The following is a 25,875-nucleotide window of genomic DNA, read 5'->3' on the forward strand; positions in this document are numbered from 1 at the left end:
TTTAAATGGCAAAATTTTCCTGAAAGATTCTTGCACCCTTTAAATACTGGGTCAAATGCTGAGGTGCTATAATCAGTGGAAGTTTGCTCGAGGAAAAAACTATGTAAGAACTCAAAGCTTGACCCTTACTGAATCTGTCTTGTATGTTAATACGCAATATTATCATAATTTAACATGAAAACTATTCCAACCGTTAACTAGGGAGCATTTCAAGTTGTAACCTGCCCCTATGGGGCACAGTTGTGCAACCCTTTCTGCATTTATGTATTGTAACTCATATCTGTCAATGCTGGTAAGAGTGGGCCATAACGTTATGCTAAAAACAAATATTCAAGAAACTTTCATAAGGCTAAGTCTCAATGAATGCTATTTAGGTTTTTAAGTTACTTTTGGGAGGGATAGCTCAGTGGCTTGCGCATTGGCCTGCTAAACCCAGGGTTGTGAGTTGAGTCCTTGAGGGGGCCACTTAGGGATCTGGGGCAGAATCAGTACTTGGTCCTGCTAGTGAAGGCAGGGGACTGGACTTGATGACCTTTCAGTACTGATAGTACAGTCATAGGGTCAGGTGTGCTTTAGACCTGTTTTAGTTCCTGTCAAATACACAGGTTTTGCTACTTTCCCCCCTTATTGCCTTACAGTGGTAGAATGGATCTTTGGGCTGCAGCTTTTCTGTTTACCAGCTAAGTTAACCCAACAGGCCCAACTCTCTTCACAGTGGTGTTCTGGCACCACTGCAGCACTGTGTTCTACACTCCTCCCCCACCCCCCATAGCTTGGGGGGAGGGTTAGAAAGCAGCCTTGGGGCAGGGTTAGAGGGCTGATTATGGTGACTCGAAAACAGCATCTTCAAACAAAGTATGATTTATTCATGGAAAGATACACAGTATGCAGGGTAAAAAGCCAATACAGGCTTATGCTTATATTTCTCTTTGCCTAAACTTTAATCTTTCCTTGCAAGCTTTGATACATACTGTTCAGTCCAACTACTTCCATCTCTGGGTTGGTGATAGAGACCCTGTTTGCTGCAGTTTCTGTCCATGTTCCTCAGTGTGTCTCTGTCAGCCCCTAGAACAGCGGCTGACAACCCACTCAAGTTCCCCACCCCATCATCCCCTCACACTTCTTACCTAGACCACCATCATTACGATTTACGTAACCCCTTGGATCTCAGGTTTCTGGAAAGAGAACTTGGTTGGAGTCAGGAAAGGGTATTCCCCAATGTATAGCTTTCATATTGTTTCCATAAAGATCCTTGGTGTCCTCTATTTTGTTCCCTTCCTAAAGCCTTTTTTGATTGACAAACAATGTGGAGTTGTGAAATAATGTTGGCTTGATTTGCATAGGAAATGCTGTTTTCTATAAGAAACAAAAATTAAAAGCTGAAAACTTTGATGACTCTGTATTTTAAAAGCCCTTTTTATTTTATTGCCACCCACTGTGGTCTTTATTATGGATTAGATTCTGTCTCTTTAACTATTTATTATATGTATTATAGTTAAACTTAATATACTTCACAAAAATTAATTTAGAGTTTATACAATGTCTGGTATGAGAGCACTGAAAACTGAAATCCCATACATCCATGGAAGAGATGGAACATTAGCAATGATTGTACAAGGGTTCCAACACCACTGTATTCAAATGTATTAACTCTGGCCCATAGGGACCATCCTTAGGGCTTTTAACAATTAGAGAGTAATTCATTCTCCATATTTCATATAAACCTTGACATCTAATGACTATACTGGAAGAGTTCCAGTTATTCACAAGGAGGTTGTGGGCATGTGTTAGGAAATGCACTGGAACCCAGAATTCACTAATTAATAAATGTACATAGAGACACAGGAATTGCCATACTGGATCAGAACCAATGGGTCTGTTTGGTCCATGACCTTGTTTCTGACCATGGCCAGCACTAGATGCTTTAGAGGGGAGATTAAGAAGCCAATTAATAGAATGTGTGGAAAATTCTCTCTCCCCCCTGTATTTACCCTACCCCCCACTTTAGAACTCATTTTAATCTTTAACAGCTAAAGATTGGCTTAAACCTTGCAGCATAAGGGTCAATATTCCTTCCAGAATTTGTCAGCATTAACTATAGTAACTCTGAGTAGTCTTGTTATCCAATCACTTTTTGAATTTTGCTAAACTATTAGCCCCTACACCATCCTGCTTCCTATGGTAATGAATTTCATAGTCGTGTTTTGTGAAACATATTTCCTTGTATCAGTTTTTAAATTGTCACCTTTTCAATTCGTTGAATGTCCCCCTGTTTTTGCATTATGGGACAGTGAGATCAGAATTTCTTTATCTACCTTCTCTATTCATTTTATACTATATTCATTATTATGAATTAATTCATTATTTTTTCATATCCCTTATTATTTGTGTCCTAAACAATCACTATCTTTTATTTTCTTTCCATCTGAGGTTATACCACTAATAATTCTGGTTGCCCTTCTCTAAACCCCTCTAATTTTGCAATAAAACATGTGAAGTATTCTTAAACAGTTATCTTAGTCTTATAGAATCAAAAGCTGCTGCCAGCGTGAGTTTTGAATTAAATACTTTTTTGGCCATTTAAATATTTAAACTGACATCGGCCAAAGGCAGTGTCTCCTATATACTAAACTTTTAGAATCTATAATAAATATGGTCCATACTTTTGGAAGATTAGGAATTTATGTTATAAAAATTAGTCACAGTACATAGCAATATCATGAAAACTGCCTAGTGAGTTGTATTCATATTGCTTCAGGGGAAATATTGCATTCATTTCTTTACTTCAGTAGTGTACAAGCTGATTGCCCAGAAAGCTTCCAACTAAACTGGTCACTATCCATATTAACTCTAATATTAAAGAAAACACACTCACTCACTTTCCACAATCCAGGGTAGGCAAAGTGATTTTTAAACAAATACAGTAGGCAGTGTTCTATGTTATAACACAACCTAGCCAAGAGAGTGCCATTTTCTTACAGCAGTGTTCATTTTACTATAGCCTGCTGTTATTTGTTAGCAACTTTTTTGCATCAATTACAGATTCTAATAAAATGTGAAAAATGCTGCCATAGGAAGCTACCAATTTTGTATTATCACTTGAGAACTTGTACTGTAGTTACAGGGAAACCAAAGGAGAGTTATATGTTTGACTAATGTCTTGCACCCTTTTTGCATACAAAAGATGAATCTTATGATAACAAAAATCCATTTGGGCTGAGTTTCTAAATCTGGAAATGAGGGTTTAGAAAAGGGCTAGGGAGAGTCTTAACTATAACCACTAGCACACTTTAATATGCTGTATATGCAGTTCGTATTAATCATGTTATGTAACAATTACACATTGCATTGACTAAGAATAGCCACCTCTTTTAAAATGCATTCAGTGTTAGATGCAAAAATCATGTTTTCTTCATAAATGATCATTTTGTTTTCTTCCTGCTACATTTGCTGTGCCTATATTGAGACAACAGTTTTCAGTGGGGAATTCTGATTAAAACTCTTGGCCCAGTGTAGACCTCTATGTTCTGTTCTGTACTAAGTGTGGTTTCAAAGAAAAAATATGGTAACAGTGTATCGTGCATTTTAGTGAAGAACATTTGATTGTATTTAGTGCTAGTTGTTGGAAAAGTAGAAGATCTGCAGCTTTTGTCTGTTTGAGAAAAATAATTAGGGGCATGCTGGGAAGAGCACCTGCTCTGTGAGTGAGTGAGTGAGTTCAAAGCATGAGTGAGACAGAAACAATATGTTTGTATATCAATTTCTGTTCAACTTTCATCTGCATGTATACATCACACCTCTGCAGAGCACTGATCCTGTGAGCTGCTCAAATGCAGATGAAATAGAAGCAAGAACAAGTCCATGATTCATCTTTGTCTGTGTACAATGCACAGTCTGTGTGGTACAATAACTTGAAAAAGTGAAAGAGAAGACTTTCTGCAGTCAGGGTGGTAGGATAACGTTTTTGGAAAGTGATGAGTACTAGCAGTATTTCAACATTATTAAAACTATTCTCTCAAATTTGTGAAGCCATGTTATACTGACAAGTGCTCATAGAGTTCTGTGGAAAGGTGCTTGAAAAATTCCATATCCACTGGAATTCTCTTGCGTTTCTTCTAGTAGCTCCTGAAGCCTTCTGATGTTTCTTTGTCTTATCGTCCTTTATCTGAGTTCTCTCATATCCCACTGACAGTATTTCAGATCATTATTGAAATACAGCATCTTATCCTGTATCTTCATTTCTTAGGACAGGATCTATGTCAGTGTGCTCTAGGGCTAAGAAGCACAGGTAGTTTATAATGCTTTATGCCCAGTATGTTCTGAGTTTTCTGGACAAAATTTTAACTTCTTTCCAGTTGCCTGTGGTTATTTTGAAGGGATTTCCTTTAGCTATTGGCAGAGAACATGAAAAGGCTTTTTTGATGTACAGTAGAACCTCAGAGTTACAAACACCTTGGGAATGGAGATTTACTAACTCCGAAATGTTCGTAACTCTGAACTAAACATTATGGTTGTTCTTTCAAAAGTTTACAACTGAATGTTGACTTAATACAGCTTTGAAACTTTACTCTGCCGAAGAAAGATGCTGCTTTTAACAATCTTAATTTAAATGAAACAAGCACAGAAACAGTTTTCTTGTTTTGTCAAATCTTTTTATACTTTCCCTTTGTTTTTTAAATAATGTACATTTAATGCAGTACTTGTAGTTTTTCTTTCTTTCTTTCTTGCAGGGTGGGTTGAGGGGGTGGGTGGAGTGTGTTTGTCTATGCTGCTGCCTGATTGCGTACTTTGTACTTCTGGTTCTAAATGAGGTGTGTTTGTAATTTTGGTGTTCATAACTCTGACGTTCTACTATATGTACAAGGTCCTCATTACTAAAGAATCTGATTCTCTCCTAATGATTTAATAAAATAACAGTACCCTCTGTCCTACTTCCTAGCCTATAGACAGAGTTAAAATTAAGGGGACAGTGGGAATGTGCCGGGGGATAAGAATATTTTCTCAAACTTGGACATCTTGAGAGGTCACTCTTGGCATATTCTATTTAAAATATGGTTATACGGGGCTCTGCTGGGCTCCTCGTACTTGTCTCTCTCTAACTATGGTTTGGATACATCCGTTGTGATACTTTGCGGGGTTAACTGGAGTGTGTGGGGTTAATCGCTAACACCTACTTACAGCATGAAGGAGTCTTGTCTGTGCCCACTGGGGATAGTTCTCCCAGAGCTACCAACAGCAGGCGACACAAGTGCGCCACTCTGAGTTACTGTGAGCCCCGCTGTCACACTCTGCAGGCTAACAATGTACCCTGCTTTGTTACCCTCGAGGGCCCAATCCCCTGTGTTCAGGTTACCTTCAATGTACGCCAATGCACTGTTTCCTGGGAAGCACTGCACCCTAGTTCACCAGCCTCCCCTCAATTCAACACTCTCTTTGACACAAGCACTTGATTGTGTCTGTAGTAAAAACCAAATATAAGTATATTTAACACAGTTTAAGATAAAGATCCAAAACAGATGAAGGTAAAAGGATTGGAAAACAAAGTTACAGATAAAATAGAGAATATAAAAATCAATCTAGAGCCTGTATTTATTGGCAAGTTCCTTCCAAGTCCAGTACAGGACTCACCCAAAGGTCAATCCTTACAGCATATGTCCAGTCCAGACAACATTTCATGAGATGCTCGTGCTGGTAGACCATCACCTCCATAATGGATACCAGCTTGTCCACTTTCTTCTTCTCTTAGACAGTCAAAGACTTTTTTGTCTCTTTTTATAATAAGAGCATTACATTAACTTCAGTTGAGCTCTGAATAGGGTCTCCTATTCAGAGTTTTTCCTTGGCATTCTTTTATCTTCATAAATACTCAGGCCTGCATGGCATTTAATGCCATATAGTGATGTCTAGCTGAGTTTGCATAGAGCCTTGAACAATAGCTTTAGCAGATGTTAACATCACCACTCATCTTGATGAAGAACCAAGACCATCCAATGGCAATAATTGAAATGTTTTAACATTGTTAACCATTACACTTTTGATCAAATAATGTGGAAAAAGCAAGGAGAGAAATAACCTTCTGAAGACATTTACAATTTATTGTGAAACATAGTTCAGAACATTGCCATGAATGGGTGGCCCTTAGTAGATATTACCACTTTCTAATATAATAGTATTTCTGATTTCTGTAGTAAAGAACATAATTATCAGATGCATAGATGAACAGGATACATTGGGAAGAGTCAAACTGCTTTTGTAAAGGTAAACTGTACCTCACCAACCTATTAGAATTCTTTGAGGGGGGTCAGCAAACACGTGGACAAGGGTGATTGAGTGGATATAGTTTATTTGGACTTTCTGAAAGCTTTTGACAGTGTCCTTCACCAAAGATTCTTAAGCAAAGTAAAGCAAAGTCATGGGATGAGAGGGAAGGTCCTCTCATGGATCAGTGACCAGTTAAAACATAGGAAATAAAGGTTAAGAATAAACAGTTTTCACAATTGAGAGAAGTAAATAGTGAATAGATTAAGAATATGTAGATTAAGAACAAGAAGATTAAGAATAGCATAAGAACATAGGAACATGTAATAAATTAAAGGACAGTACATTTCGGACAAATAAATGAACTACTAATTACACTGTGTATAGTAAACCTGTGCAGTTCTCTGCCACAGACGGTGGATTTTCAAAAGAGTGGATAATTCCATGACCACTAAAACATATAGCCATGCAAGGTGAAACAATCAGGGTCATCAAACATCAGACCATATACTGATTACCTGCCAGGAACAGGGATTGATGATTTCCGTTTTATGAATTTTGAGATTGGGAAGCTTGTTTGGATTTTGCATCGGGGATGTGAAGCCCAAAGCTTGTGCAACAGAAAACTTAGAGGACCGCTGTGCAAATCTAGCTTTCTAGAATATTTCAAATGTTTTAATAATGTTATGTTTAATTGTTCAACCCCAAGAATAAAAATTACCACATTTACAGTCATAGATATTATATATTATAGATATTAGAGTAGATATAGATGTGTATCGTTTTAGAGAGAGAATTAATAATTAATCTAACGCTGAAATAGAGCTATTTCTGGAATGGAACACCATAGCCACTCTGTTCCACCAGTATTATGCAACTTTTTTTAGGAGGGGAAACTACACAGGGAAATTTCAAGTATGAAGAATTTAATTACTAGACATTGAATTTTTTTTTTACATTTGGTTAAAAATAAAATGCTTGTGAAATGACTTGGGCTATTCTAGTATCCATAAATGTTTCAGACTTTATATAACATGTGGTATCTTTATCATAGCACTACCTAACTTTGTAATTACTGACTGAGGGAAGAATGCTACCTATAAAAGAAACTCATCTGAGGTAGCGTTTGTGAATTTCTTGGAGGAATCACATTCTGCTTCTAACCAGGCCTGAGCTATGCTTTACTTATATCTGGAGAGCTCACAGCCTTAGATGGAGTGGCTGCAAGCTATTTCTGCATAAACACAAAATGATCTATTTAATATTTGTACTTGGTAATTTATATACATATACCTTAGATAGAAAGGGGGAAAAATGTGATTCCAGGTAGCTTCTAACCTGTTAGTTTGACATCTGTAGTATGCAAGGTCTTGGGGAAAAAAAATGAAGGAGAAAGTAGTTAAGGACATTGAGATCAGTTTTAATTGGGACAAAATACAGCATGGTTTTACAGAAAGTAGATCATGCCAAATCAACCTGATCTCCTTCTTTGAGAAGGTAACAGAATTTTTAGGCAAAGGAAAGGCAGTGGATCTAATTTACCTCGATTTTATTAAGGCATTAGATACAGTTCCACATGGGGAATTACTAGCTGAATTGGAAAATAGAGGGATCAATGTGAAAATTGAATGGTGGATAAGGAACTGGTTAAAGGGGAGACTACAACGGGTCATACTGAAAGGTGAACTGTCAGGCTGGAGGGAGGTTATTAGTGGAGTTCCTCAGGGATTGGTTTTGGGACCAGTCTTATTTAATCTTTTTATTACTGACCTTGGCACAAAGAGCGGGAATGTGCTAATGTGTGTGCTTGTGTGCAGATGGCGCAAAGCTAGGAGGTATTGCCAATACAGAGGAGAACCAGGATATCATACAGGAAGATCTGGATGACTTTGTAAACTGGAGTAATAATAATAGGATGAAATTTAATACTGAAAAGTGCACGGTCATGCATTTAGGGATTAATAACAAGAATTTTGGTTATAAATTGGGGCTCATGAGTTGGAAATAACAGGGGACGAGAAGGACCTCGAAGTATTGGTTGATCACAGGATGACTATGAGCCGCCAATGTGATATGGCCATTAAAAAAGCTAATGCAATCTTGGCATTCATCAGGCAAGGTATTTCCAGTAGCGATAAGGAGGGGTTAGTACTATTATACAAGGCACTGGTGAGACCTCATCTGAAATACTGTGTGCAGTTCTGATCTCCCATGTTTAAGAAGGATGAATTCAAACTGGAACAGATACAGAGAAGGGCTACTAGGATGATCCGAGGAATGGAAAACCTGTCTTATAAAAGGAGACTGAAAGAGCTTGGCATGTTTAGCCTAACCAAAAGAAGGCTGAGGGGAGATATAATTGCTTTCTATAAATATATCAGAGGGATAAATACCAGGGAGGGAGAGGAATTATTTAATCTCAGTATCAGTGTGGACACAAGAACAAATGGATATAAACTGGTCATCAGGAAGTTTAGACTTGATATTAGATGAAGGTTTCTAACCATCAGAGGAGTGAAGTTCTGGAACAGTCTTCCAAGGGGAGCAGTGGGGGTGAAAGACATATCTGGCTTCAAGACTAAGCTTGATAAGTTTATGGAGGAGATGGTATGATGCAATTGCCTAATTTTTGCAATTAATTGATGTTTGACTATTAGCAGTAAATATGGCCAATGGCCTGTGATGGGATGTTAGATGGGGTGGGATCTGAGTTACTTCAGAGAATTCTTTCCTGGGTGTCTGGCTGGTGAGTCTTGCCCACATGCTCAGGGTTTAGCTGATTGCTATATTTGGAGTCAGGAAGGAATTTTCCTCTAGGGCAGATTGGCAGAGGCCCTGGGGGTTTTTCATGTTCCTCTGCTCCATGGGGCGTGGGTCACTTGCTGGAGGATTCTCTGTACCTTGGAGTCTTTAAACCACAATTTGAGGACTTCAATAGCTCAGACATAGGTTAGGGGTTTGATACAGGATTGGGTGGCTGAGAATCTGTGTCCTGCGTTGTGCAGGAGGTCAGACTTGATGATCATAATGGTCCCTTCTGACCTTAAAGTCCAAGTCTATAATAGATTACCAATTTACTAACCAACAGAAGGCCACTTGCTTTGCAGAGGAGTTTTCTATATGTGTGCTGCTCTAAAATGGTGTCATTAAACACAATTTCCTTTAATCAATTATGTAACCTTATATATGTGTGTTGAAGTATAAAAGATAGGTTAATAATGTTGGTGAATTTTAGACCTTGTAAAAGTGAAGGACTGATCACATTTTTATATGTATTTGGGGCAGGCACTGTATTAAATATTAAAAGTGTCTTAAAAAACAAAACAAAACAAAAAACCTCAATGTACCCCAGTTTTCAAATGTACCACCACTGCTTCTGTAATTCTAGAAGTGTCATTTGTTCCAGAAGTTAACACTGATATTCTGAGATTAATTAGAACTGAGACCAGGCTCTCTTTATGTCAGCAGAATCTTTCTTTGTGACCTACTTCAGCAATGAAGACTAAATATTTTCAGTCCCTTTTAAAAATTAAAAAGGTGAGACTTGGTTCTTTGGCACCCAGAAGATACCTTATCAGAATTTTCTTAACCTGTTGATTGTGCTTATCCCTTTTTTTCTCTCTCTTGTAACAAAAAACAAAAGCTCACTTTGCTCAACCCTCCCCATTGTATAATTGAGGAACAACATTTCTTACCATGAATGGTTAGTATTTTTATAGACATTTATTTTTCTGAACCAACTATTGATGTGAAGAGTCCTATTAACAAGGGTTGTCACTTAAGATTTTAGCAGCATACTCCAAATTGCTTCTGTAAAGGTGAGATGATTCCTCTCTCCCAGGCCCCTTTCTTGCTTCTGGCATGAATATGGAAAGGGTAAAATTAACTCTTGTTCAGAAGAGCTTGTGCCAACACTATATGTCTCTTAATTTCCTTAAAGGGAGTTGTTCAAAACAACCCTGTGTATTCTTTTTACATCATAGGAGGGATTTGGACTCATTCCAAATACACCATCATGGAAGTAGTTTTGAAGCCAGACTAGAAGAATGACCATATAAAAAGTCAGGGTGTCAGTTTATATATATATATTTGGCTTTTTTTCAAATTAGACCGTAACCAAAGTTTTAAGAATTCCCCTCAGGACCCTGTGATTTGATGAAAGTTCATTAAAACCAAGATGTTTTTGCAAAACATTTTAGGTTCAGTGACTCAGCATTTTCTGATTAAACAAAATTTTGTTGGAACATTTCTGACCAGCTGTAGAGGGCCATGAGATTCAGGACTGTATGGATATGGTGGCTCAAAACCCCTGAATTGGGGCAGTAAATCTGTGGGCTTGAGTATCTAGGATAAGGCTTCTTTGCAACCCCTTCATCTAGCAGTGCTGAAATGCATCTGTGCGCACAAAGATTGATTGTTTGGGGTTCATGTAGATAGGACAAGAAGATTAATTTCCCCTTTAATTAATAATGAAGAAAATCTGTGTGTTGTGTGCGGAAGGCACATATATTTTAGCTACATGATGGATAGCCTCTGACTGCTGTGTTTTACAGTTTTGACAACATATACCAATGCATTATAAAAACATTTGAGAAAAAACCCCAAATATCTTTTACAACCTTTTTTTAATTAGTTAAACTGTAGTATAAAATAAGGCCTACTTTTTGACTGAGTTAAATTATGACATTATTGAACAGTTAAACTATTGATAACTACCTTAAATTAATCTCTTTTGCACTAATACCTAAAATTATCACCCCAAAATAAGTGTACATTGAGGGATGTTTTTCCAGAGGTAACCGTTAAAGCATGGCAGTTACTTTCTAAAATAATGATAAGTAACTTATCTCATTATTGTTAGTATTGTTCAGAATCTACAGTCTTCCCATGTCCTTCCTTGCACATAATGAAGGAAATATCTTGGTCATTGCAAATGCGTTATTTAACTAAAAATGCTTAGTCATCTAAGTCCCCATGCTTCAATCAGCTCCAGATTGATTGACCTCTGTACCTGACCTCAGGGCTCCATGTGCATACAGTGATTTTTTCCCCCACAGAACTTGCTGTGGCATCAGGGCTTAAAGCGACTTTCTGGTCTTTAAGGGCTATCCTGTGTGTGGGTTTCATATTTGTATGTAGGTATACAGGTATATGCTAAAATAATGTGTGTCTGGTGGCATTTATTCAGATTCTGTTGTTTGTGATGTATAAAGAGCTTACCTCAGGTTGCTATTTGTAGTAGGAAGAGATTTCACTATTCACCATAATTGATTGCCTTTTTAATTGCTATATTATCAGGGTATTTGTGATGGCCTTTTCTAGAGGTACACCATTGTCTGTAGTAACTATATGTTTTTATGTCTAAGCAGATCCATTGATAGCCACAAACTTCCTGGAAGCTAGAAGTACTGTCTGTACTACCTAATAAAAGTATTAGTCCTCTGGTCATCTTTTCTATTAGGCAATACCTTATAAAAACCTCAAATTCTTACTCATATACAGTGCATTTTAAGCTTAATACAAGTGTTTCGCTGTAGTTATTCTCTTTTATGTTGAAAATGTTTTTGATACACCTATGTAATTTATTTTCTAGAGATTAATTTTTAAGATTAATCTATCTTTTTATAAAAAATTCTCTTTACAAAGCTTACTGGTTTACTAGACATGTTTGATAAATCCTTTATTGGTTTTCTCCTGTGGCTAACACTTTTACTTGCAGCTTTGAGGATTTTTACAGTTTTGATTTAAAACCTCTAGTGTTTTATAGGTCGACTTGAGGGATTAAACCAAAAAGGGTTAGTGAAGTTTAATTAAAACCATTGCATCTGATAGAAAAAACATTTTAATGGATGTGAAGTCACTATTAATCCGAAGGTTTTGCATAAATCTGAAAAGGGTTTCACTTCAGTTAAATTTGTTCCATTCTACAAGATAAAAGCTGGTTAAGTTTCCTATAAACAGCATTAACTTCTTATAAACCGCATAAATTGTTGCAAATTTTAATGACCAAAACTGCATTTGAGCTGTTCTATACTTTGACTTGCAAAGGAGATTTTTTGCATAATGAATGGTATTTGTGCAACTTGCTTCAACCATTTCCTGCTGTAATTTTTGTTAAAATATAATTGGTCATCTGTTCCATTATGTGTGACTTTTCATTGTCCCAGACTAGTTAGCATGATTTGTGTGGAGGAGGATACTTTTGCACTTTTTGTAATTTAATGGTGGTGTTTTTAATCATTTAGTGAGATTCTGAGTAAAAGAATGACTTCAAACATAAAATTATTCAGATCACTCAACTGCACATACAAATTGGAGGAGTGGAACTTATACTTGTGTGAATTTCAAATAAGATTTAAGGGATTATCTTTTTGATGATGTAAAACAGCAGTAGTTGTCATGGTCTAATACTTTAGATATGTCCTTGCTGTTTTTAGACAAGTAACCACCCCGCAGATTGAGATAAAAACCTAACCACGTAAAAATATGTACAGGATTTCTTACATTTGGCTTTCTTCCTTGCTAATCACAAGTGGATATGGTATTTTTTCCCCCTCTGTCCTAAGCAAAATAAAAGAAATAAGGCTCAACTCTTTTAATAGCACAGAAATAATTTTCATTCAGAAGAGAGAAATTAAGATTGGGAAAAAAAATAAAACAGAATTCACTTATTTAAAGACTAAACTGATGATAAAACATGAGTTGAACAGAAATGAGATTTTAATATGAAAAAGGTCAATGAGATTTTAATATGAAAAAGGTCAGCAGGATTAGGAGAGCAAGTCAAGCATTTCCTAAAATCACCAATAATCTGCTGTTAGCTGGTAGCAAAATCCTTGATCTTTTTAAAGTTGGAAAACCTATCTCAAGATTTTTGAAAAACAACAACAAACTAAGAAGCAGTTTTATGCACCTTTTCTGGAAAATATAAGCAGAAGTCAAAATAACTAATGACTGAGAGATAATTGCATATGAGCAGGAAATAGGACTTTATAGCGTCATAGAAACTTGTTATTTTGACTTTTGCTTATCATTTTGTATATTTTGGAGACAAGATATGTCACATGGTAAGAAATTATATGCCAGTGAGAAGCTGGATCCTTTTGCTCTTAATTTCCAGAAAGTTCTTTTAAAGATATACTTTTATTTGTACTAAAAAATATTTTAGTGCCAGATAGCCTGCATCATACATACTTTCAACCTTAAATGTTTGTTATTTAACTTCCCATTTCTTAAAATGAACATCAAAAATTTAAATTGTGTTGATTGATGTATGAGGACTACAGCGAGGAGCCGTGATCTGGATGAACCTAGATCTTTGGCGTCATACTGAGGTTTCTCTACTATGGCTTTGAACCAATCTATAGGAAACATAGAGAGATAAAAGTTATGTCTGGTGGATATGTGAGTAGTGAATGGTGCAGGGGGCTTTTGAGCATTTAAATTTTGAGCATTTAAAATGTAGATTCAAATTTGTAAATGTTTTAAAGCTTAATGTGGAAAAATAGATTCATGCTCCTCTTCCACGCCTGCTATTCCTTTTTCCTTTTAGCTACTTCCAAGTTCTCTATCTGCTGCCCGTGTGCCATGTCTCCCCACTGCAGCCCATTCTGAGATCAGACCCCGTACTCTCATATAATCAACTACCCTCATTCCATTGTCCCCTTACTATGCCCCTTCCTAAACTCCCTTTCCTTCACATTTTCCCCATCTTAATGTTCATGAGCTATTGTAAGGTAAAAACACAGTGAAGACCAGACATTTTAGTTTTAAAACCCCTTGTGGCGGGGATAGAGGGCTGTTTACCTTGTGGTTTACTTTGCAGTAAAACGAATGTACCTGGTCTTTACTATGTTTTTTTTACCTCGGGGTGGGTCATACATGTTAGTTTTTTATGAGGTGCAAATGCCAGATCCCCAGCAGTTCTCAAATTGTGTGTCAGGACCCCAAAGTGAGTTGCGACCCCATTGTAATGGGGTCACCAGGGCTGGCTTAGACTTACTGAGTCCCAGGACCAAAGCCCAAAAGCTTCAGCCCTGGGCATTTGGACTCAGGTTACAGTCCCATTGCCTGGGTCTGAAGCCTTTGCATCTCCCCTCACCCCAGGGTTCAGGCTGGCTCAGTGCTTAACGGTTATAGAAAATACCTGGCTTATTACTGTTAGTGAGAACACTGTAAAAAAGTTTATTGAATTTGCAAAGGTCCTTGCTCTAGTACCATTTTAACATTATCACAGAACATAAAAAAAGATGCTGTCTGAAGGTATAAGGAGGTTATGCAATTATTTTGTAGATGAGTGCTGGAACAGTTTTTATAGTAGGGGTGCTGAGAGCCATTGAACCAAACTATAAACTCTGTATACGATGGAAACTACTTCAAGCCAAGGGGTGCAGCACCACCCTAAGTTCCAGCTCCTATGACTTTCTTTTATTTTTTAAATCTTTTGCCATCTCACTCAACATGGAAAATAATTATCCTGGCATGCAATACAGATACACTTAACTGTTTCTAGTCAGTCGGTTTTGTTTAATAAGCTATCAGGAGGGTATGATGATTCAAGGACACAATGATTCTCTGCCTCTTTAAACTACAGATTTTTTTAAACCTTCTACAAGTTTCATAGCTGTTTTTATGAGTGTCTTAAATATTCACACTACTAGAAAAATCTTACGTCAGACAGACTCACTGGACAAAATTTGATCTTGGCATAATTCAATTGACGTTATCAAAGTCTTAGTCCTTGAAAGTTGTATTGTCATAGCTACATAGGTTGGGGTGTGTGTGTGTGTGTGTGTGTGTGTGTGTGTGTGTGTTTCTCCAAGCACTTTTACAAATAATTCTTAAGGCAAACTTTGCCATGTTGCTCTTTGTAACCAGAAATGCCCCTCTGTGTTAGGGATTTGAAACACTTTAAAGCAGATCCAGTTCTTGCCACAGATTTTTTTTCCCACCTTGAGAAGGAGTCTACAATTGTACTCCTCACTGTAGCATGCATTACTGCAAATTCCTACCTTCCTTTACAGTCCTGGGCTTTTGGAGAGGACTGAAAAGCAGGGAGAGTCTGTGTTTCATAAAGGAACATTGTTATATTGTCATAAACGGATAGTTAAGAGTTAATAGAACAAAAGTACTTCATATCTCTTTTGCCTGTAAAAGGTTAACAAGATCAGTAAGCCTGGCTGTCACCTGACCAGAGGACCAATCAGGGGACAGGATACTTTCAAATCTTGAAGGAGGGAAGTTTGTGTGTGTGCTGTTAGTTTTTGGTTGTTCACTCTGGGGGCTCAGAGGGACCAGACGTGCAACCAGGTTTCTCTCCAATCTCTCTGATACAGTCTCTTATATGTCCAGAATAGTAAGTACCAGGTAGATAAGGTGAGTTAGGCTTATGTTTGTTTTCTTTATTTGAAAATGTGTATTTGGTTGGAAGGAGTTAAAATTTGTATTTTGCTGAAAGGATTTTAAGTTGTACTTGTATACTTAGGCTGGGAGGGTATTCCCAGTGTCTATAGCTGAAAGACCCTGTAACATATTCCATCTTAAATTTACAAAGATAATTTTTACTGTTTTTCTTTCTTTAATTAAAAGCTTTTCTTGATTGAGAACCTGATTGTTTTTTATTCTGGTGTGAGACTCCAGGGGACGGGGTCTGGATCCACTAGGGAAGTGGGGAGAAAAGTTAATTTTCTCTCTGTGTTAGGATTACTTTCTCTCTCTGGGAGAGTCTGGGAGGGGGAGAGAGAAAGAGGGAGAAAGGTGAATTTTCCTCTCTATTTTAAGATTCAAGGAGTTTGAATCATAATAATCTTTCAGGGTACCCCAGGGAGGGGAAGCCTGGGAGAGGCAACGGTGAGGGAAAGAGTTTACTTTCCTTGTGTTAAGATCCAGAGGGACTGGGTCTTGGGGGTCCCCGGGCAAGGTTTTGGAGGGACCAGAATGTACCAGGCACTGGAATTCCTGATTGGTGGCAGCGCTACAAGTACTAAGCTGGTAATTGAGCTTAGAGGAATTCATGCTAGTACCCCATCTTTTGGACGCTAAGGTTCAGAGTGGGGAATTATACCACGACATATATGGTCTGCTTCAAGCTTTATTTATTTCATAAATTTTGTGTGGGCTCTGTATCTAAAATTAACACCTAGTACTTTGAATGGGAACTTTTTCTGTATATCTATGTAAAGATAGATTTTTTTTAAATTTATTTATGGCTGACACTTGAATCCTAACAAACGAGCTAAATGTCTATATTAACATGTAAAATGGGTAGAGATTGTGTGAGTAAAATTTATAATGATTACAAACGTTGCGTAGCTATAGTAAAGACACACTGTTTTGAAGTAAATATATAGGATCAGATATTCTAGGTCTTCCTTGTCATGCAAGACATTCAGCAGCTATTCATTGCATCCTTGCATAAAATGAGCGGCAAAAATCTATGCAGGGATGTGATATGGAGCCTATGCTAAATGTTCTGTGTGTTGTGGACCTGAGCTGCTTAACTGTCCTGAATTTTGGTGGGGGGAGGCGGAGTAACATGGCTTATACACCTATGCGCTGCTCAATGGCTCAAACCCACATGTAAGAAGCAGCAGCCTGGTGCATGCACTCCTTCTTCCCAGCCTTCTGGAGTAGTAGCACAATGTCCCCACATATTAAGGCAGGTTACATCTTGAGGATTCCATTCCTTAAGCTCCACACCAGTTTCCCTGAGTGTTAAGTTGATTTAGACAGACTGTGTGTCTGTTCAGTGATTTGGTACTTCCTTACAGAATGATTGAAGGCATGAGAGAGATCTTGTCAGGGGCTATTGAAAGTTAGAGAAGGTAGATTAGGCTAAGTTGCTTGTTTTGAGAGGTTGAGGGTATCTGTGTACAGTGGCAGTTTGGGAAATCAAGTATATTATTTGTCCTCCTGTACCCTCCCCTTTGCAGCTTATAGTTATTCGCTTTTCCGGTCAAGTAAATCTTTGCATTGAAAAGGAATGGCGATACTAATTTGTAATTCTCAAATCTTTGTTGGGAAAAGCTTCCTTGTGTTAGAGGAATAACATTTAAATTTCAGTGGGGGTTTTCTGAGACTCTTACAGCTGTCAGTTAAAATTGCCTGAACAGACAAAGGGGTTTCTAAGGTATTTCCACTTCTCTTTCTAAAAATGTATGTGTGTAATATACTTATTTCAAAACATTAAGAGTCTGCACATGTAACTGTGTATGTGTGTGTGTGTTTGGCCATGGGAGCTAGAGTTCAGTTCATTATTGATTTTAAAAGCAGTTATGTATGGAATGTTTGTCTCACGGGTAATAATTTGGAGGCCTCAGCCTGGTGCTTAGTGGATAACTATTCTCATTAAAAATAAAATAAAATTCAAATCAGAAATAAACGTCCCCTTGCTAGCGGATATAAAGCGAAGGATTTAATTTTCATTGAGACCAAATTTTCCTCTTGCCCCCTTTGAATGCAAGTTTTATTTCTGGGTATAAGGGAGGATATTGATAGGACAATGTAACGAAGCTATTATTCATGCTGCACTTATTTGTGAATAAGAGTTCATTTTCCAGGGTTGTCATTATGACAGCGATTTAAAATGCTCCATATTTTTGTTTACTTATTCTGGCTGTCTCACTGACATCTATTGTTGTAAATTGCAGAAGTTCTGGTTTCAGTCATTGAAGCTGTAACCACTACCTATTGTGCTGACCAGTATTGTCTCATTGTTTCCTTGTATTCCCGCTCCACATGTGTCTGTATCTCTGTTTTTTGTCTTATGCTTAGATTGTAAAGTCTTTTTGGGTAGGGACTGTCTTTTTAACCTGTGTTTGTACAGTGCCTAACAAAGTGATGTCCTGGTCCATAAACGGTGCTGCTTGGCACTATGATAAAAAAACTAATGATCATCCAACCCTTTTATGCCGGCAGAAAATTTGGACTATATTAACCAAAGCAAGTTCCCCGTTTGTGACATAATGGAAAATCTGATTGAGTCTTGTGATATTTCAGTGTGGATGGTGATTGTCTGAGAAAATCAGGGGTTCTTCTTCGAGTGATTGCTCATATCCATTCCAGTTAGGTGTGTGCGCCGTGCGTGCACGTTTGCCGGAAACTTTTTACCCTAGCAACTCCAGTGGGCCGGCAGGTCGCCCCCTAGAGTGGCACCGCCATGGCGCTTGATATATACCCCTGCCGGCCCGCCCGCTCCTCAATTCCTTCTTACCGCCGTGTCGGTTGCTGGAACTGTGGAGTGTGGCTTGCTGTCCTCCACGTCCCTAGCTCTCCTTCGTTACTGTCAATAGTTGTAAATAGTTTAATAATATAGTTAGAGTTATATAGTAATTAGTAGTTAGTGTATATAGTTTATAGAACTTGTTCGCAGGTTGGGCCGTTGCCCTTCCCGGCGCCCGGCACCGGGCCCATGCCTGGTTCGCCGGGCTTCAAGCAGTGCTCGGCCTGCAAGAGGCCGATGCCTACTAGCGATCCCCATGACGCGTGCCTGAAGTGCCTCGGGGAATCACATATCGCCGAGAAGTGTCGCATCTGCAAGGCCTTTAAGCCTCGAACAAAGAAAGAGAGAGATCAAAGACTGCGGACTCTCTTGATGGAAGCGGCACTGAATCCGGTACCGTTAGCGCAGCCGGCCACCTCTACACCGGCACCGGACCGCGCTGGCACCGGAAAGACGCCCCGGCACCACCCATCCCCGGCACCGGGATCTGACCAAAGATCCTCGACGTCTGCGACACCATCTCGGCAGACTCGAGTGGAGCGCCCAGCACCTACCTCTGCCGCGGCACCGTCTGCAGGGTTGCCATCGACTCCGGGCCCGGAAGGTCCGTCGAGTCCGGCCCCTCCGAGTTCCCCCTTAAGATCTGGGGTCGAGCCATTAGTCCCGTCCACGCCGGAGACCTTCGCCTCGGCGCAGGACTTGATAGCTCTGACGGAGCCATCCCAGCCTCAACCCCCGGTACCCTCGGTGCGGGTCATCTCCAGAGGCAAGCCGACATTGAGAGCGCCGTCTCTGGAATCCAGGCATCGATCGCTTTTGAGGCCCCGACGACGTGGACACTCGCGCTCTCTTCGTCGCTCGCAGTCCCGGCACCACTCTCCTAGGTGGCACCGGTCGCACTCGTGGCGCAGGTCGACGTCGGTATGGTCCCGGTCTGGCTCGTCTCCATACCGGCACCGGGACTCTAGGAGCCGTTCGCGTCGGCGATCAACTCCTCGGTCGACCGAGCCGGTGGCAGGTCCCGGTCCTGGTGGTGAAGTGTTTCTTAATTGCCACTGGAAACGTTTATTAGCCTCTCTACACTGAATTATTTGCTACCACAAGCAAAACATGCCTCATTGGTATTAAGGGATCACAATTCCTCGCCCCACTCACTGTCCCAGAATCAATACATTATAGATGGTGTAAGTGTAGAACGAGATTGTTTTCAGCCGCCATTCTTGATCTACAGGCAAAAGGAGGACTTTAAAAATAAAAAGCGAGGGGGAGTTTTGTTTTGTTTTGAAAGAATTCCTGTCCGATGCTAAGTAAGCACTTCTAAAGTTTCAGAATTCTTATCAAGAAACTCCTAGTCTTTAAACATTTGTCACCGTTACATGAGGTATGTTGTCTGTCCTACTGCTCTGAAGTCTAATATGTGCTCTAGTGCTCACTTTCTGTGTGGCCTTGAGCTAGTGATTTAACCTCTCTGTCTCAGTTTTGCCAGCTGAGAAAATGTGATAAGAACGTGTAACTAACACAGATTATAATTATTATTTAATTTATATTTGCAAAGGACTGCATTGTTCTACCAGTACTAAACTCATGGCCACTGCTTTTCACCTGTGTGGTGGGAATGAGATGTAGTGTAGCTGTCTGCACAATTAACTGAAAGCAGCCATAGCCATAGATTTAATTCACATTACCTGTTTTGCAAGACTATCACTTCTGCAAAAGTGTTAAATCTAAATGATTACAATTACTTTGACTTCACTATACACATAAAATTAAAAAGAAAAATGAATGTTATGAGTTCAGAAATAATCAAGTGAATATAATTCATTGTACAGTACTAAACCCAACAGTTCCACGGCAACTGCACCAGTATTGCCTATCTGTAGTCCACCAAGGGCACCCACTTAAGGCTGCTGGCTCCCAGCTGTCACCTCTCTGGGCAGAGACATGTGTCTCACTCCCTCCTGACCAGGGATTTTTAAGACTGCAGAGCTCCCTGCCTTACACTGTTGTATCCCCAGCAAGCCAGACTGCCTAACCGGGCCAGTGCCTGTGTTTTGCTTTCTCTCTGAGGACTGTTATCAGCATGTTTCTCACTGTTATTTACTACACATTTCCTTCTAAGCAAATTAATTTATTCTTAAGCTCAAAGCATTGCAGAGAAAACATTAAAACAATAAAAAGAACTATATCCATGTTAAAAAGATTACCAGAAATTACCCCCTACTCCAACCTAGAGCTCTGGCGGGTTTTAGTCCTTCAAAACCCAAAGTGAGTTTTCCCAGTGGTTACAAGTTTACCCATATTAGAGCCAGAACCAGATCAAAGGCTGGGCAATCAGCTGTTTCGTCATATAGTGTGGACCTTTAATGTTGGCCTTCTGTAACATGTAATAAGGAGACAATGACCCTCTCCTCAAGGTGTAGCTTCAAAAGGTTGGGGTTTTGCGTAACCAGAGTTGAGGAATTTGCTCAGGATTTCTACTTATCCCAAAACTCCGTATTTGTCTAGCACATTTTCATTATAGTCCTTTCAAATCCCAGGTATCAGATCTGTCACATCATGTACCTAGAGAGGTCACATACTACACCATCCCAGAATAATGTATAAGCTTAATTCAGTAAGTCTTTGAAGGATATTGCAGGAAATTGCCCTATCACACTAAGTACCTGGAAATTTTTAGTTGAAGATGCATACACATAATAAGCACGTGAAAACATCCCTCATTGATTCCAATCATATCCAAAGTTACACCATATTCTATATGAATCTCATCAGCATCCTTAATGGTGAAATGGGTTTTTTCAAGAACTTTAATATATTTGTATTCTTAAGGTTTTTGTTTTTGTTTTGTTTTTTCCTTTGAGGGGACAATTTAAAACAAAACAAAAAAGACGGTTACTCACCTTTGTAACTGTTGTTCTTCGAGATGTGTTGCTCATATCCATTCCAGGTAGGTGTGCGCGCCGCGCGTGCACGTTTGCCAGAAACTTTTTACCCTAGCAACTCCAGTGGGCCGGCAGGTCGCCTCCTAGAGTGGCGCCGCCATGGCGCTTGATATATACCCCTGCCGGCCCGCCCACTCCTCAGTTCCTTCTTGCCGGCTACTCCGACAGTGGGGAAGGAGGGTGGGTGTGGAATGGATATGAGCAACACATCTCGAAGAACAACAGTTACCGTCTTTTCTTCTTCGAGTGATTGCTCATATCCATTCCAGTTAGGTGAATCCCAAGCCTTACCTAGGCGGTGGGGTTGGAGTGAGAAGTCGCGGCATGGAGCACTGCTGAGTCGAAGGCCGCGTCATCTCTAGACTGCTGGACCAGGGCATAATGGGAAGCGAAAGTGTGGACCGATGACCAGGTCGCCGCCCTACAGATCTCTTGGATCAGCACTCGGGCAAGGAAAGCCAGTGATGATGCCTGTGCCCTGGTAGAGTGTGCAGTCACACGGCCCGTAGGGATGTGGGCCAAGTCATAACAGGTCCTGATACAGGAGGTTACCCACGAGGATATCCTCTGCGAGGAAATAAGAAGGCCCTTGACACGGTTCGCTATCGCCACGAAGAGTTGGGGGGACTTGCGGAACGGTTTGGTCATCTCCACATAAAACGCTAGTGCCCGACGGACATCCAGCGAGTGGAGTTGTTGCTCCCTGCGGGATGAATGGGGCTTCGGGAAAAAGATGGGAAGGAAGATCTCCTGGTTAATGTGAAAGGCTGAGACCACCTTAGGGAGAAAGGCAGGGTGCGGTCTCAGCTGCACTTTGTCTTTATGGAAGACCGCATACGGGGGGTCTACCGTGAGAGCCCGGAGTTCCAACACCCGTCTAGCTGAGGTGATGGCCACTAGAAAGGCTGTCTTCCAGGAGAGGTAGAGCAGGGAGCAAGTTGCTAACGGCTCAAATGGAGGGCCCATGAGCCGAGCCAGAACGAGGTTGAGATCCCATGAAGGGGCAGGGGGATGGACCTGTGGGTAGAGACGTTCCAGCCCCTTCAGGAATCTTGTATCAGAGGGGTAGCCGTGTTAGTCTGGATCTGTAAAAGGTGCCACAAGATTCTTCAGGAATCTTGCCACCATAGGGTGGGAGAAGACCGAACGGCCATCTCCTCCCGGATGAAAGGTGGAGATGGCCGCTAGGTAAACCCGAAGGGACGATATCGCCAGACCCCTGGACCTTGAGGGATCAGATGTAGTTCAGAATATTGGCGATGGAAACCTCCATAGGGAGAAAACCCTTCTCCGAGCACCAGCAGGAAAAACGCTTCCACTTGGCTGAATACGTAGCTCTAGTGGAAGGCTTCCTACTGCCCAGGAGAACCTCCCGAACCGGGGTAGAGCAGTGTAACTCGGAGCTGGTCAGCCAAGCAGGAGCCACGCCGTGAGATGCAGAGACCGAAGGTCCGGGTGACAGAGCCTGCCGTGGTCCTGGGTGATCGGATCCAGGTGACGGGGCAGGGGAACTGGGTTGGTTATTGAGAGATCCAGCAACATGGGGTACCAATGATGCCTGGGCCACGCCGGGGCTATCAGAATCACGCGAGCCCTGTCCCTGTGCACCTTGAGGAGGACCTTGTGGACCAGCGGAAATGGAGGGAACACATAAAACAGATGGGTCGCCCATGGGATAAGGAAGGCGTCCGCTAATGACCCGGGCTCCCGACCCTGAAAGGAGCAGAATGCCTGGCATTTCCTGTTCTCCTTGGACGCGAAGAGGTCCATCCGGGGATGACCCCACCTCTGGAAGAGTGAGAGGGCGACGTCCGGGCGAAGGGACCACTCGTGTGAGTGGAAGGATCTGCTCAGGCGATCCGCCAGAGTGTTTCGTACTCTAGGTAGGTAGGAGGCCGTGAGGTGAATGGCATGGTCTATACAAAATTCCCAGAGCCGCGTCGCCTCCTGACACAGGGGATAGGACCTGGTGCCGCCCTGCTTGTTGATATAGTACATGGTCGTTGTGTTGTCGGTGTACACCGCGACACAGCGACCTTGAAAGTGACGGACGAACGCTTGACAAGCAAGACAGACCACTCTCAACTCCCGTATGTTGATGTGGAGGTCCAGTTCCTGGGGGGACCACAGGCCCTGAGTCCTCAGGGTTCCGCTGTGCACCCCCCAGCCCGGATCTGAGGCGTCCATCATCAGGGATGCCGAGGGTTGGGGCGGATGGAACGGGAGCCCTGCACACATGACTGACTGGTCTAGCCACCACCGGAGGGAGTCCAGTACCCCCTGGGGGATGGTGACAACTGTGTCTAACGAATGTCTGGCCGGCCGGTACTGCGCGATGAGCCAAGATTGGAGAGGCCTCATGTGGAGTCGAGCATACGCTGTCACGAACGTACAGGCCGCCATATGGCCCAGGAGGGTCAGACATGTTCTTATGGAGGTCGGGGGGCCGCCTGCAAGCGCAGAATGATGGCCGATAGCGACTGGAACCTGGGCAATGGTAGCAAGGCCCTGGCCAAGGTGGAATCCAGAACGGCCCCTATGAATTCTATCCTCTGCGTGGGGAGCACAGTGGACTTGTCCACGTTGACAGTGAGGCCTAGGGCAGTAAAGAGGTTGCTGATCCTGCGGACGTGGTCGCGGACCTGCAGCTCTGATGTGCCTCGGACCAACTAGTCGTCGAGGTAGGGGAACACGTGAATGCGGCTGCGCCGAAGATGTGCGACGACGACTGCCACCATGTTTGTGCTAACATCTGCATGTTTGTTTAAGTAGCAAAAGAGATATCCAAAATGTAAGCTCCAATTTTGAATATGAATGAAGGTTAACAATCCTCTGGATGAAGTGAGACTTACTGTGAGAGAGATTCTCTCTGAAGGAGGGTTTTGTCCTATATAGCTGAGGCATATTCCTAGGAACCGGAATGCTGTTTACTCACTCCTTTACAGAATTGAACTAGGAAGACCCAGATGTCCACCCTGATAAAGACAGGGCTATGAAAGGGGTCATATGAGCTTTGCCAAAAGAGATCCGTCAGGGAACAACTGGGAAGAGGAGAAAGAGTTCAGATAGGAGAAGCATTGCATTGAGAAGCTGCTAGTAACAAGCTCTGTTATTAAACCATTAGGATTTCTGGTTTTGGATTGTGCTATGGTGACTTTCTAGGCTAGTGGTGTCACCTCCAATTATTAGTTTAAAAACCTCAAGAGACCCCCCCACCCTCAGAACTGGAGCAGAATCTTTGCCCTGCTCAAGCAGCGCATGCACTTTTGCATAAGTGGGAGTCTCCAACATAGCATCTATGAAGGGGATGTGTTACAGTCCAGAGCTTACCTACCACAGGGGAGGAGGCTGATTTCCATCCAACACCCTCAACTCATGTTTCATGTACAAACATAGGGATAACTCTACATTGGATCAAATGAGTATTCCACTTACAATAATCCAGTACTCTGGCTCAGAGTGACTAGTACTTCATGTTTCAGAGAGAGATGCCAGAAATCTCAAAAGTTGACAATTATGGAATAGCTTGCTCATAATGGATTTTTCTTTTTAACTCTGCTCAATTGGTCAGTGCTGGAAACACAAGACTGCACATCTCTTCTCTCACCCCTACCCCATCATACCTACAGTAATTGTTAATGCTCTCATTAGCTATATAAAAGTCTAATCTTATTGTGAATTATTTAATAATCCTGGTTTTAACATCAAACAGCAATACATACCATGGGCTACTTCTGTATTGTATTTCCTTTGATCAATTTTAAATGTGCAGCCTTTCAAACAATGTCAGTCTGTCCTTGAGTTGTGAGGTTAAACAAAAATTTCTCATGTAACTTGTCTATACCATTGTTTGTTACATGTTTTCTCTAAACAGTCCTAACTCTCTTTAGTCTCTCTTCAAACAGAAGTCTCTCTATGACTGTAATAATTTGTGTTTCCCCTCTTTGAAAGTCTCCTATGTCTGCTGCATGTTTTAGATAAGGTAACTAAAACAGGACACACTATTCCAAAACTCCACTGTGGGAGTACCTCCGATGTGTGCAGGAGTGGCAAACTTCACCCATAGAGAATGAGGATTTTAGAGGGCTGTAGCATTGATGTTTTAACAATAGCACTGTTATTATTGAGACAATCTTTTATTGTTCTGCTCTTTCTCCGCTCCCACTGTATAGGATCTCTCAGGCATGTATTAGAGTGGGTAACCTTAACTGACCTTTTCTCGCTGGTTCATGTGTGTGTAAAACTTATTTATTAGTCCCGGAAAGAGTAGAACCCTTCTAGTAGAAAGATTTAGCTTTGTTTTGAATCTATAGTTTTGCTGATGAATTTTGCTGTTTGAGTCTAGCTGTTTTATTGACTGTTTACTGTCCTACTGTACTCATTTTGCAACACTCCACAAAATGTTAGAGGAAAAAAGAACAGTCAGATAAAGAACTTCTACAAATAAAAGTGCAG

General features: G+C 40.9%; 1 protein-coding gene across 8 annotated transcripts in view; it reads left to right on the plus strand.

Moving 5' to 3' along the window:
• DIAPH2 (diaphanous related formin 2) overlaps nt 1–25,875 on the plus strand; it is an 879,031-nt gene that overhangs the window by 438,771 nt on the left and 414,385 nt on the right. The window lies entirely within an intron of this gene.

This window comes from Gopherus flavomarginatus, chromosome 8 (genome assembly GCF_025201925.1).
Source record: "Gopherus flavomarginatus isolate rGopFla2 chromosome 8, rGopFla2.mat.asm, whole genome shotgun sequence".
NCBI classification, from domain to species: Eukaryota; Metazoa; Chordata; order Testudines; family Testudinidae; genus Gopherus; species Gopherus flavomarginatus.